Here is a 12,728-nt window from a genome sequence, read left to right on the forward strand (position 1 = left end):
CGACGTTCGCCTGTACACGCCAGCCGTATGCAGACCTATCAGCGGTCTTTGAACCTTCCCCAGCATCGCCTAATCATAGACGTTGCAACAAGGTGGAACTCAACACTGCACATGCTTCAGAGACTGTGCGAACAGAGGCGTGCTGTTATTTATTTGTGGGAGGATACACGGGCAGGCAGTAGGATGGCAGACATGGAGTTGTCAGGTGTGCAGTGGTCGAAGATACAAGACATGTGTCAAGTCCTTCAGTGTTTTGAGGAATGCACACGGCTGGTTAGTGCAGACAACGCCGTAATAAGCATGAGCATCCCCCTAATGCGTCTGCTGATGCAAAGTTTGACGCACATAAAGGAGCAGGCGTCTGCACCAGAGGAAGAGGGAAGCCTTGATGACAGTCAGCCATTGTCTGGTCAGGGCAGTGTACAGGACGAGGTAGCGGGCGAAGAGGAGGTGGAGGACGAGGAGGATGATGGGGATGAGTATATTTTTAATGCGGAAACTTTAACGGGGGCACAGGAAATTGGTTGCGTGTCACGGCCGGGTTCTGGTTTTTTGAGGGACACAAGTGACGTAGATTTGCCTGCAACTGCCCCTCAACCAATCACAACCGGAGATTTGACAACTGGAACTTTGGCCCACATGGCGGATTATGCCTTACGTATCCTAAAAAGGGACACACGCATTACGAAAATGATGAACGATGACGATTACTGGTTGGCCTGCCTCCTTGATCCACGCTATAAAGGCAAATTGCAAAATATTATGCCACATGAGAACTTGGAACTAATATTAGCAACCAAACAATCAACTCTTGTTGACCGTTTGCTTCAGGCATTCCCAGCACACAGCGCACGTGATCGTTCTCACACAAGCTCCAGGGGGCAGCAGACTAGGAGTGTTAGGGGTGCACACATCAGAAGTGGCGTTGGACAGAGGGGTTTTCTGACCAGGTTGTGGAGTGATTTTGCTATGACCGCAGACAGGACAGGTACTGCTGCATCAATTGAAAGTGACAGGAGACAACATTTGTCCAGTATGGTTACTAACTATTTTTCATCCCTTATCGATGTTCTCCCTCAACCGTCATTCCCATTTGATTACTGGGCCTCCAAATTAGACACCTGGCCAGAATTGGCAGAATATGCATTGCAGGAGCTTGCTTGCCCGGCAGCAAGTGTCCTATCAGAAAGAGTATTCAGTGCTGCAGGTTCAATATTAACCGAAAAAAGGACTCGTCTGGCTACCCAAAATGTTGACGATCTAACATTCATTAAAATGAACCACAACTGGATTTCGAAATCTTTTGCCCCACCTTGCCCGGCCGACACCTAGCTTTCCTATGAAAAGCTCTTGCCTGTGAATTACTTTTCTAATGTCTAATTTGCTGCAGCTGATTGTACAGCATACGACATGTTTACACCTCCCTAAATGGCAAAACTCCCCACACGGGGCCGTGGTATCGCGACTTGGCGCAAGCACCCGTGAGACTGCTGTTTGTCTGAAGAGGTGGGTGTGCTCGCTTTTGGTTGACGGCATTGCTACTGGGTCCCTCATAGTACAATGTAGTGTCTCTGGCGGTGGTGGTGCGCACCCAACGTCAGACACACCGTTGTAACATGAGGGGCCCTGGGGCGGTCCCGCCGGCCTCAAGAGAGTTCCCCCCTACCCCAGCTCAAAATGTGCTCTACCACGTGCAAAATTATGTCGCACAGCTCCACCAATCTTTAGTCTATTCGCTGACATCATTCAATGTCTGGCACTGACAATACAAATTTGTAGACATCTATGATGCAACTTAAAGTAGTCTGTGTCTGTGTCCTATATTGGCACCATTAAATAGTTACTGCCAAATTACTATGTCAGAAACTCAGTAGATGAGCCCACCCCTGTACCTAAGTATGCCACCTTTTTTTTTTGTTTTGGTTGTTTTGCGAGACATTAACATCTATTTATATTTTGGGAGTACTGGGACAGACACTCCTTGCACTACTCCTCCACTCACCACCAAGCTGCCTGTGTATCCATGTAACCGCTGTAAAACTGCCATGAGCCTATTGTTTGTTATTTTAGGCCTTTGATAGCCTGTCTGCGGTCCCTACTTTAAATACTCCTCCACTGACCACCAAGCTGCCTGCCCGTGTATCCATGTAACCGCTGTGAAACTGCCATGAGCCTATTGTTTGTTATGTTAGGCCTTTGATAGCCTGTCTGCGGTCCCTACTTTAAATACTCCTCCACTGACCAGACCACTGCTGCCCGTGTACCCCTGGAACCAATTATAAAGTGCCTACAGCCAGCCCATTTTCTTATGTTAGGCCTTTGAAGCCTGTCTGCGGTCCCTACTTTAAATACTCCTCCACTGACCAGACCACTGCTGCCCGTGTACCCCTGGAACCAATTATAAAGTGCCTACAGCCAGCCCATTTTCTTATGTTAGGCCTTTGAAGCCTGTCTGCGGTCCCTACTTTAAATACTCCTCCACTCACCACCACCAAGCTGCCTGCCCGTGTATCCATGTAACCGCTGTGAAACTGCCATGAGCCTATTGTTTGTTATTTTAGGCCTTTGATAGCCTGTCTGCGGTCCCTACTTTAAATACTCCTCCACTGACCACCAAGCTGCCTGCCCGTGTATCCATGTAACCGCTGTGAAACTGCCATGAGCCTATTGTTTGTTATTTTAGGCCTTTGATAGCCTGTCTGCGGTCCCTACTTTAAATACTCCTCCACTGACCACCAAGCTGCCTGCCCGTGTATCCATGTAACCGCTGTGAAACTGCCATGAGCCTATTGTTTGTTATGTTAGGCCTTTGATAGCCTGTCTGCGGTCCCTACTTTAAATACTCCTCCACTGACCAGACCACTGCTGCCCGTGTACCCCTGGAACCAATTATAAAGTGCCTACAGCCAGCCCATTTTCTTATGTTAGGCCTTTGAAGCCTGTCTGCGGTCCCTACTTTAAATACTCCTCCACTGACCAGACCACTGCTGCCCGTGTACCCCTGGAACCAATTATAAAGTGCCTACAGCCAGCCCATTTTCTTATGTTAGGCCTTTGAAGCCTGTCTGCGGTCCCTACTTTAAATACTCCTCCACTCACCACCACCAAGCTGCCTGCCCGTGTATCCATGTAACCGCTGTGAAACTGCCATGAGCCTATTGTTTGTTATTTTAGGCCTTTGATAGCCTGTCTGCGGTCCCTACTTTAAATACTCCTCCACTCACCACCAAGCTGCCTGTGTATCCATGTAACCGCTGTAAAACTGCCATGAGCCTATTGTTTGTTATTTTAGGCCTTTGATAGCCTGTCTGCGGTCCCTACTTTAAATACTCCTCCACTGACCAGACCACTGCTGCCCGTGTACCCCTGGAACCAATTATAAAGTGCCTACAGCCAGCCCATTTTCTTATGTTAGGCCTTTGAAGCCTGTCTGCGGTCCCTACTTTAAATACTCCTCCACTGACCAGACCACTGCTGCCCGTGTACCCCTGGAACCAATTATAAAGTGCCTACAGCCAGCCCATTTTCTTATGTTAGGCCTTTGAAGCCTGTCTGCGGTCCCTACTTTAAATACTCCTCCACTGACCAGACCACTGCTGCCCGTGTACCCCTGGAACCAATTATAAAGTGCCTACAGCCAGCCCATTTTCTTATGTTAGGCCTTTGAAGCCTGTCTGCGGTCCCTACTTTAAATACTCCTCCACTCACCACCACCAAGCTGCCTGCCCGTGTATCCATGTAACCGCTGTGAAACTGCCATGAGCCTATTGTTTGTTATTTTAGGCCTTTGATAGCCTGTCTGCGGTCCCTACTTTAAATACTCCTCCACTCACCACCAAGCTGCCTGTGTATCCATGTAACCGCTGTAAAACTGCCATGAGCCTATTGTTTGTTATTTTAGGCCTTTGATAGCCTGTCTGCGGTCCCTACTTTAAATACTCCTCCACTGACCACCAAGCTGCCTGCCCGTGTATCCATGTAACCGCTGTGAAACTGCCATGAGCCTATTGTTTGTTATGTTAGGCCTTTGATAGCCTGTCTGCGGTCCCTACTTTAAATACTCCTCCACTGACCAGACCACTGCTGCCCGTGTACCCCTGGAACCAATTATAAAGTGCCTACAGCCAGCCCATTTTCTTATGTTAGGCCTTTGAAGCCTGTCTGCGGTCCCTACTTTAAATACTCCTCCACTGACCAGACCACTGCTGCCCGTGTACCCCTGGAACCAATTATAAAGTGCCTACAGCCAGCCCATTTTCTTATGTTAGGCCTTTGAAGCCTGTCTGCGGTCCCTACTTTAAATACTCCTCCACTGACCAGACCACTGCTGCCCGTGTACCCCTGGAACCAATTATAAAGTGCCTACAGCCAGCCCATTTTCTTATGTTAGGCCTTTGAAGCCTGTCTGCGGTCCCTACTTTAAATACTCCTCCACTCACCACCACCAAGCTGCCTGCCCGTGTATCCATGTAACCGCTGTGAAACTGCCATGAGCCTATTGTTTGTTATTTTAGGCCTTTGATAGCCTGTCTGCGGCCCCTACTTGCAATACTCCTCCACTGACCACAATGCTGCCTGGAGTGCCTGCCTGTGTATCCATGTAACCGATGTAAAACTGCCATGACTGCCTACTGTTTGTTATTTTAGGCCTTTGATAGCCTGTCTGCAGCCCCTACTTGCAATACTCCTCCACTGACCACACCAATGCTGCCCGTGTACCCCTGGAACCTATTTAAAAGTTCATAGAGCCTAGTTATATATTTTATTTACTATTAATAAGGCCATGATGGACTACGCTGTACCACGCTACAAGCTAACCAGTCGACACTTCTTTTGCGAGAAAAGCCATCCCAACCCTCCACCAGCATGTAGAAGACCGCATTGTCCATGCACTCTGGCAATCTGTGAGTACAAAGGTGCACCTGACAACAGACGCATGGACCTGTAGGCATGGCCACGGAAGATTACGTGTCCATTACGGCGCAATGGGTTAATGTGGTGGATGCATGGTCCACAGGGGACAGCCTACTAAGTCTGTCTGCAGTCCCTAATTCAAATTGTCCTCCACTGTCTAAATCGGAACTTCCACCTTCTGGCTTTCGGCCTATAGTATCAGAAATTAAACTGCATTTGGCCTTCAACTTTGGTTAGGGCCTACTAACGGCTTCTGCCCCTCCCTGGTGTTGTCCTCAACTAAATAAAGCTGAGCTTCAACCTTCCGGCTCTCATTAAGTGGTTTTAAAACAAAAATGGTGGTTAGGGCCTACTAACGGCTTCTGCCCCTCCCTGGTGTTGTCCTCAACTAAATAAAGCTGAGCTTCAACCTTCCGGCTCTCATTATGTGGTTTTAAAAAAAAAAATGGTGGTTAGGGCCTACTAACGGCTTCTGCCCCTCCCTGGTGTTGTCCTCAACTAAATAAAGCTGAGCTTCAACCTTCCGGCTCTCATTAAGTGGTTTTAAAACAAAAATGGTGGTTAGGGCCTACTAACGGCTTCTGCCCCTCCCTGGTGTTGTCCTCAACTAAATAAAGCTGAGCTTCAACCTTCCGGCTCTCATTATGTGGTTTTAAAAAAAAAAATGGTGGTTAGGGCCTACTAACGGCTTCTGCCCCTCCCTGGTGTTGTCCTCAACTAAATAAAGCTGAGCTTCAACCTTCCGGCTCTCATTAAGTGGTTTTAAAAAAAAAATGGTGGTTAGGGCCTACTAACGGCTTCTGCCCCTCCCTGGTGTTGTCCTCAACTAAATAAAGCTGAGCTTCAACCTTCCGGCTCTCATTATGTGGTTTTAAAAAAAAAAATGGTGGTTAGGGCCTACTAACGGCTTCTGCCCCTCCCTGGTGTTGTCCTCAACTAAATAAAGCTGAGCTTCAACCTTCCGGCTCTCATTAAGTGGTTTTAAAACAAAAATGGTGGTTAGGGCCTACTAACGGCTTCTGCCCCTCCCTGGTGTTGTCCTCAACTAAATAAAGCTGAGCTTCAACCTTCCGGCTCTCATTATGTGGTTTTAAAAAAAAAAATGGTGGTTAGGGCCTACTAACGGCTTCTGCCCCTCCCTGGTGTTGTCCTCAACTAAATAAAGCTGAGCTTCAACCTTCCGGCTCTCATTAAGTGGTTTTAAAACAAAAATGGTGGTTAGGGCCTACTAACGGCTTCTGCCCCTCCCTGGTGTTGTCCTCAACTAAATAAAGCTGAGCTTCAACCTTCCGGCTCTCATTATGTGGTTTTAAAAAAAAAAATGGTGGTTAGGGCCTACTAACGGCTTCTGCCCCTCCCTGGTGTTGTCCTCAACTAAATAAAGCTGAGCTTCAACCTTCCGGCTCTCATTAAGTGGTTTTAAAACAAAAATGGTGGTTAGGGCCTACTAACGGCTTCTGCCCCTCCCTGGTGTTGTCCTCAACTAAATAAAGCTGAGCTTCAACCTTCCGGCTCTCATTATGTGGTTTTAAAAAAAAAAATGGTGGTTAGGGCCTACTAACGGCTTCTGCCCCTCCCTGGTGTTGTCCTCAACTAAATAAAGCTGAGCTTCAACCTTCCGGCTCTCATTAAGTGGTTTTAAAACAAAAATGGTGGTTAGGGCCTACTAACGGCTTCTGCCCCTCCCTGGTGTTGTCCTCAACTAAATAAAGCTGAGCTTCAACCTTCCGGCTCTCATTAAGTGGTTTTAAAACAAAAATGGTGGTTAGGGCCTACTAACGGCTTCTGCCCCTCCCTGGTGTTGTCCTCAACTAAATAAAGCTGAGCTTCAACCTTCCGGCTCTCATTATGTGGTTTTAAAAAAAAAAATGGTGGTTAGGGCCTACTAACGGCTTCTGCCCCTCCCTGGTGTTGTCCTCAACTAAATAAAGCTGAGCTTCAACCTTCCGGCTCTCATTATGTGGTTTTAAAAAAAAAAATGGTGGTTAGGGCCTACTAACGGCTTCTGCCCCTCCCTGGTGTTGTCCTCAACTAAATAAAGCTGAGCTTCAACCTTCCGGCTCTCATTATGTGGTTTTAAAAAAAAAAATGGTGGTTAGGGCCTACTAACGGCTTCTGCCCCTCCCTGGTGTTGTCCTCAACTAAATAAAGCTGAGCTTCAACCTTCCGGCTCTCATTAAGTGGTTTTAAAAAAAAAATGGTGGTTAGGGCCTACTAACGGCTTCTGCCCCTCCCTGGTGTTGCCCTCAACTAAATAAAGCTGAGCTTCAACCTTCTGCTCCAAATTACCATTTTAAAAAATGCAATAGGCTTTTCCGGCCTACTAAAGGTGTCTGCCACTCCCTGGTGTTGTCCTCAACTGAACAAAGCTGAGCTTCCACATTCTGGCTTTCGCCCTATACTATCAGATATTAAACTGCATTTGGCCTACTAGTGTGGTTAGGCCCTTGAAACAGTGTCTGCTGCTCTTGGGTTTGCTACTCCACTGAACAAAGCAATGCCGCCTGTTTAGTCCTGTTACCAATTTTGAACTGCATGTAGCCTACTTTATTCTTTGGCCCTATATCTGTTTCCTCCTCATCCTGCCCATTGCCCAGCCACTGCTAAATGAGTCTGCTGGTACATTGACCTAGACCACTACATTCCCCTTGTACTCTACACAGCCAGAATCTGTCCCTGCTGAAAGTAAGGTTCCCCTTCCCGCATGTTATACCACCTTACACAGGGACAAAGAGGAAGGTGCAGATGAAAGTGCAGGTTCCTTCATCAGGTGGGGGGGCATACTCGTTGGCGACGTCACTGGCACAGGGCCCCTCAGAGTACGCAAAAGTGTCGCTGCTGGTGGGAGGCGCCCCCGCCATGCAAACACACCGCCGTACTTTGAGGGGCCCTGTGCCAGTGGCAATGCGAACGAGTGGGCCCCCCCCCTGCTTGCTCAGGATCACAGCACTTGCAACTTTTAAATACTTACCTTTCCCTGCAACACCGCCGTGACGTAGTCCGCATTTCCTGGGCCCACGAAAAACTTGAGCCGGCCCTACTCCCCCCACAACTTTTGCCAAATGACCCCCAATTCCCTATGCCCAACTATTATTATAAAGTTAATTAAGATTGACAAGCTTCAGAAACAAGAATGGATGTTTTTGGCATTAAAATGGGCACTGTAGGTGTTTTCCTGGCCTCCACTCACTGCCGACTATGCTTCCCCATTGACTTGCATTGGGTTTCGTGTTTCGGTCGATCCCCGACTTTTAGCGATAATCGGCCGACTGCACTCGACTCGACTCTGGACAAAATCGGGTTTCCCAAAACCCTACTCGATCTTAAAAAAATGAAAGTCGCTCAACCCTAACCGCTGCATCACACTGTGTACATACATTACATTACTGATCCTGAGTTACATCCTGTATTATACTGCAGTGCTGCACTCACTATTCTGCTCGTGCAATCACTGTATACATACATTACATTACTGATCTTGAGTTACATCCTGTATTATACTCCAGAGCTGCACTCACTATTCTGCTGGTTCAGTCACTGTGTGCATACATTACATTACTGATCCTGAGTTACATCCTGTATTATACCCCAGAGCTACATTCACTATTCTGCTGGTGCAGTCACTGTGTACATACATTACATTTCTGATCCTGACTTGCATCCTGTATTATACCCCAGAGCTGCACTCACTATTCTGCTGGTGCAGTCACTGTGTACATACATTACATTTCTGATCCAGAGTTACATCCTGTATTATACCCCAGAGCTGCACTCCCTACTCTGCTGGTGCAGTCACTGTGTACATACATTACATTACTAATCCTGAGTTATATCCTGTATTATACCCCAGAGCTGCACTCACTATTCTGCTGGTGCAGTCACTGTGTACATACATTACATTTCTGATCCAGAGTTACATCCTGTATTATACCCCAGAGCTGCACTCCCTACTCTGCTGGGGCAGTCACTGTGTACATACATTACATTACTGATCCTGAGTTACATCCTGTATTATATCCCAGAGCTACATTCACTATTCTGCTGGTGCAGTCACTGTGTACATACATTACATTACTGATCCTGAGTTACATCCTGTATTATACCCCAGAGCTGCACTCACTATTCTGCTGGTGCAGTCACTGTGTACATACACTATGTTCCAATTTATTATGCAAATGACATTTTTCTCTGATTTTCCTAAACGGTTGGTGCAAATGACAGTCAGTCTAATAAAAGTCATCACCCATTAGAGTATACATCAAATTTTATTGAATAAACCTCTCAATGATAACAGTATAATCTCCAAAATGAATAAAAACTTAAAATGCGTTATTCCAAATTATTAGGCACAGTAGAATTTCTAAACATTTGATATGTTTTAAAGAACTGAAAATGCTCATTTGTGGAATTTGCAGCATTAGGAGGTCACATTCACTGAACAAAAAACTATTTAACTCCAAAACATCCTAACAGGCCAAGTTACATGTTACCATAGGAACCCTTCTTTGATATCACCTTCACAATTCCTGCATCCATTGAGTTTCTGCTTGTATTTCTTTGCATGAAGTCAGAATAGCCTCCCAGAGCCGCTGTTTTGATGTGAACTGCCTCCAACCCTCATAGACCTTTTGCTTGATGGTACTCCAAAGGTTCTCTATAGGGTTGAGGTCAGGGGAAGATGGTGGCCACACCATGAGTTTCTCCTTTTATGCCCATATCAGCCAATGACTCAGAGGTTTTCTTTGCAGCATGAGATGGGGCATTGTCAGCATGAAGATGATTTTGCTCCTGAAGGCACATTTCTGCTTTTTATACCATGGAGGAAAGTTGTCAGTCAGAAACTCGATATACTTTGCAGAGGTCATTTTCACACCTTCAGGAACCTTAAAGGGCCCTACCAGCTCTTTCTCCATGAATCCGGCCCAAAACATGACTCCTCCACCTCCTTGCTGTCGTTGCAGCCTTGTTGGGACATGGTGGCCATACACCAACCATCCACTACTCCATCCATTTGGACCATCCAGGGTTGCTCAACACTTATCAGTAAACAAGAATGTTTGGAAATTAGTCTTCATGTATGTATGGGCCCAATGCAACCATTTCTGCTTGTGAACACTGTTTAAGGGTGGCCGAATAGTAGGTTTATGCACCACAGCAAGCCTTTGAAGGAGCCTACACCTTGATGTTCGATGGACTCCAGAGGCACCAGCAGCTTCAAATATCTGCTTGCTGCTTTGTTATGGCTTTTTAGCAGCTGCTCTCTTAATCCGATGAACTTGCCTGGCAGAAATCTTCCTCATTATGCCTTTATCAGCACAAACACATCTGTGCTCAGATACAGCCACAAATCTCTTAACAGTACGATGATCACACTTAAGTTTTCGGGAAATTTCTAATGTTTTCATCCTTTCACCAAGGCATTGCACTATTTGATGCTTTTCAGCAGCAGAGACATCCTGTGTACATACATTACATTACTGGCCATGTACTGATTCTGAGTTACATCCTGTATTATACTCCAGAGCTGCACTCACTATTCTGCTGGTGCAGTCACTGTGTACATACATTACATTAAACTCTGCTGCCCGACTAACCCACCTGTCTCCCCGTTATTTACCGGCCTCTCCTTTCTGTCAATCCCTTCACTTGCTCCCCATTACCCAGAGACTCCAGTACAAAACCCTAACCATGACATACAAAGCCATCCACAACCTGTCTCCTCCATACATCTGTGACCTCGTCTCCCGGTACTTTCTTGCACGCAACCTCCGATCCTCTCAAGATCTCCTTCTCTGCATCCCTCTTATCTCCTCTTCCCATAATCGCATACAAAATTTCTCTTGTGCCTGACCCCTACTCTGGAACTCTCTACCGCAACACATCAGACTCTCGCCTACCATCGAAACCTTCAAAAAGCACCTGACGACTCACCTCTTCCGACAAGTCTATAACCTGCAGTAACCACCAATTGACCAAACCGCTGCACGGCCAGCTCTATCCTCACCTACTGTATTCTCACCCATCCCTTGTAGATTGTGAGCCCTCGCGGGCAGGGTCCTCTCTCTTGTATAATCATTGGGGTGTATCTTAAAGATCTTCTTGTCCCATTTTGACCTTTTACCATATCATATTCACTCTGATTGTCTTTATATGTTTCCATGTATGCCCCTTATGATTATCATCTCTTGCTATATTTGCTCCATACTGCTCAAGCGCATAAGATATGGGGGTGGCTATTTTGATATTATCTTTGCTCATTAACCATGCGTTCATTGGTGGCTTTAAGACACTAACGTTGGTTATACTAGCATATACCCTGGTCTGCATTTTTCTGAGATGCCCCCTTCCTGAAGCCTGGCTTCGGCTGTTGCCTGGCATGGTCGGGGTGTATTCTTTGTTTCCTGCATACTTGTTGATACAACAATCGAGGTCACAGGTTTATGTCCATGCACATGTGTTCACTGAGAGTTGGGCATCTACACACTGCATAGCTCCTCTTTATGGGCTCTATCAGATATGAGTGTATCCAACTGGACCAGGGCACTCGCAAAACTTGGGTATGAGGCACTTCCTCCTCAAGCTGGTTGCCTCGGTAACCATCAAAACAAGCCTGTGCTTGCACGATTCAATAGCTGGTCACTATAGCGCCTGCGTGCATGATCGATTATTACGCCACTGCTATGCGCTTGTTTGGGGTTCTTCCTGTTTTGCGGGTTGCTGTGGTTACGGCAGCTAGAGACTGACGCATGCGCTATCCATCCTATTCAGGACCCCTTGCACCTGCGCACTCCACTGGTACATACGCTGTTATGAACCTCCTGCTAGTCTCGGCCGCCTTCATGCTGCTCACCTGGTGGGTATTACTAATTATTGATCATTCTGAATACTATTTAAAGTGGGTCCACACCACCATTTAGCTGTGGACCTTGAGGAAGACGCCTCTAGCGTCGATACGCGTGGGTCATGTATTGGTAGAGTCCTGTTACTTATCTAGCCGGCTTACTGCTCTGCACGTGGGAAGGGAGGCTGGGAGTAGGTTCGGGGCGGCCTTTCCTTCTATAGCCGCTGCTACCCAGATACCTTTTGCATATTTTACAAATCTCCTTTTTAAGGTGCATGGTTTCCTTTTTTGCCTCTCAAAGATTTGATAGTGTGTTATGCATATTTGACCAACTGACCATTAGGCCAGTTGGCTACTGATAGGTGGCACAGCATGCATATATAGGATTGTTTATTATTTAATATCTTTTCTCCCACTGTATGTGTATATATTCTTGCCGGCATCACTAGTTGTTATTTGACTCTCCAATATTTTTTTAGTATTGTATTTTGTATCACCTGGACCCTCATCTCCCATTGTTTGTGGGAGTTTTTAATTGTTTTTATAACAGTTGTTTGTGTGGTGTGGCCTTAATAAAATTTGTTGCTACTATTTTTTTCTAAATGTGGTGATCCCATCCTTTTGATGCTATGTTTCTTCTTATGTAATTTTGGTTCATGTTTATAGGCATCAGGTGATCCCCCTATGAGTATTAGGATGGTGCCCTCTCAATCTTTGTTGTTACAGGGTCCTTTCTCCTCCTGCACCAGTTGTAACTTGTATTGATTAAGATAATTGTACTTGTTTTTTATTATGTATACCCCTCCTCACATGTAAAGCACCATGGAATAAATGGCGCTATAATAATAAATAATAATAATAATAACATTACATATCCTGTACTGATACTGAGTTTCATCCTGTATTATGCTCCAGTGGGGGGGCTATAATGGACGCAGCTGGATGGAAGACCCCCATGACTGCGTTGCCAAGG

The sequence above is a fragment of the Ranitomeya variabilis genome, chromosome 2 (assembly GCF_051348905.1).
Source record: "Ranitomeya variabilis isolate aRanVar5 chromosome 2, aRanVar5.hap1, whole genome shotgun sequence".
NCBI lineage: Eukaryota > Metazoa > Chordata > Amphibia > Anura > Dendrobatidae > Ranitomeya > Ranitomeya variabilis.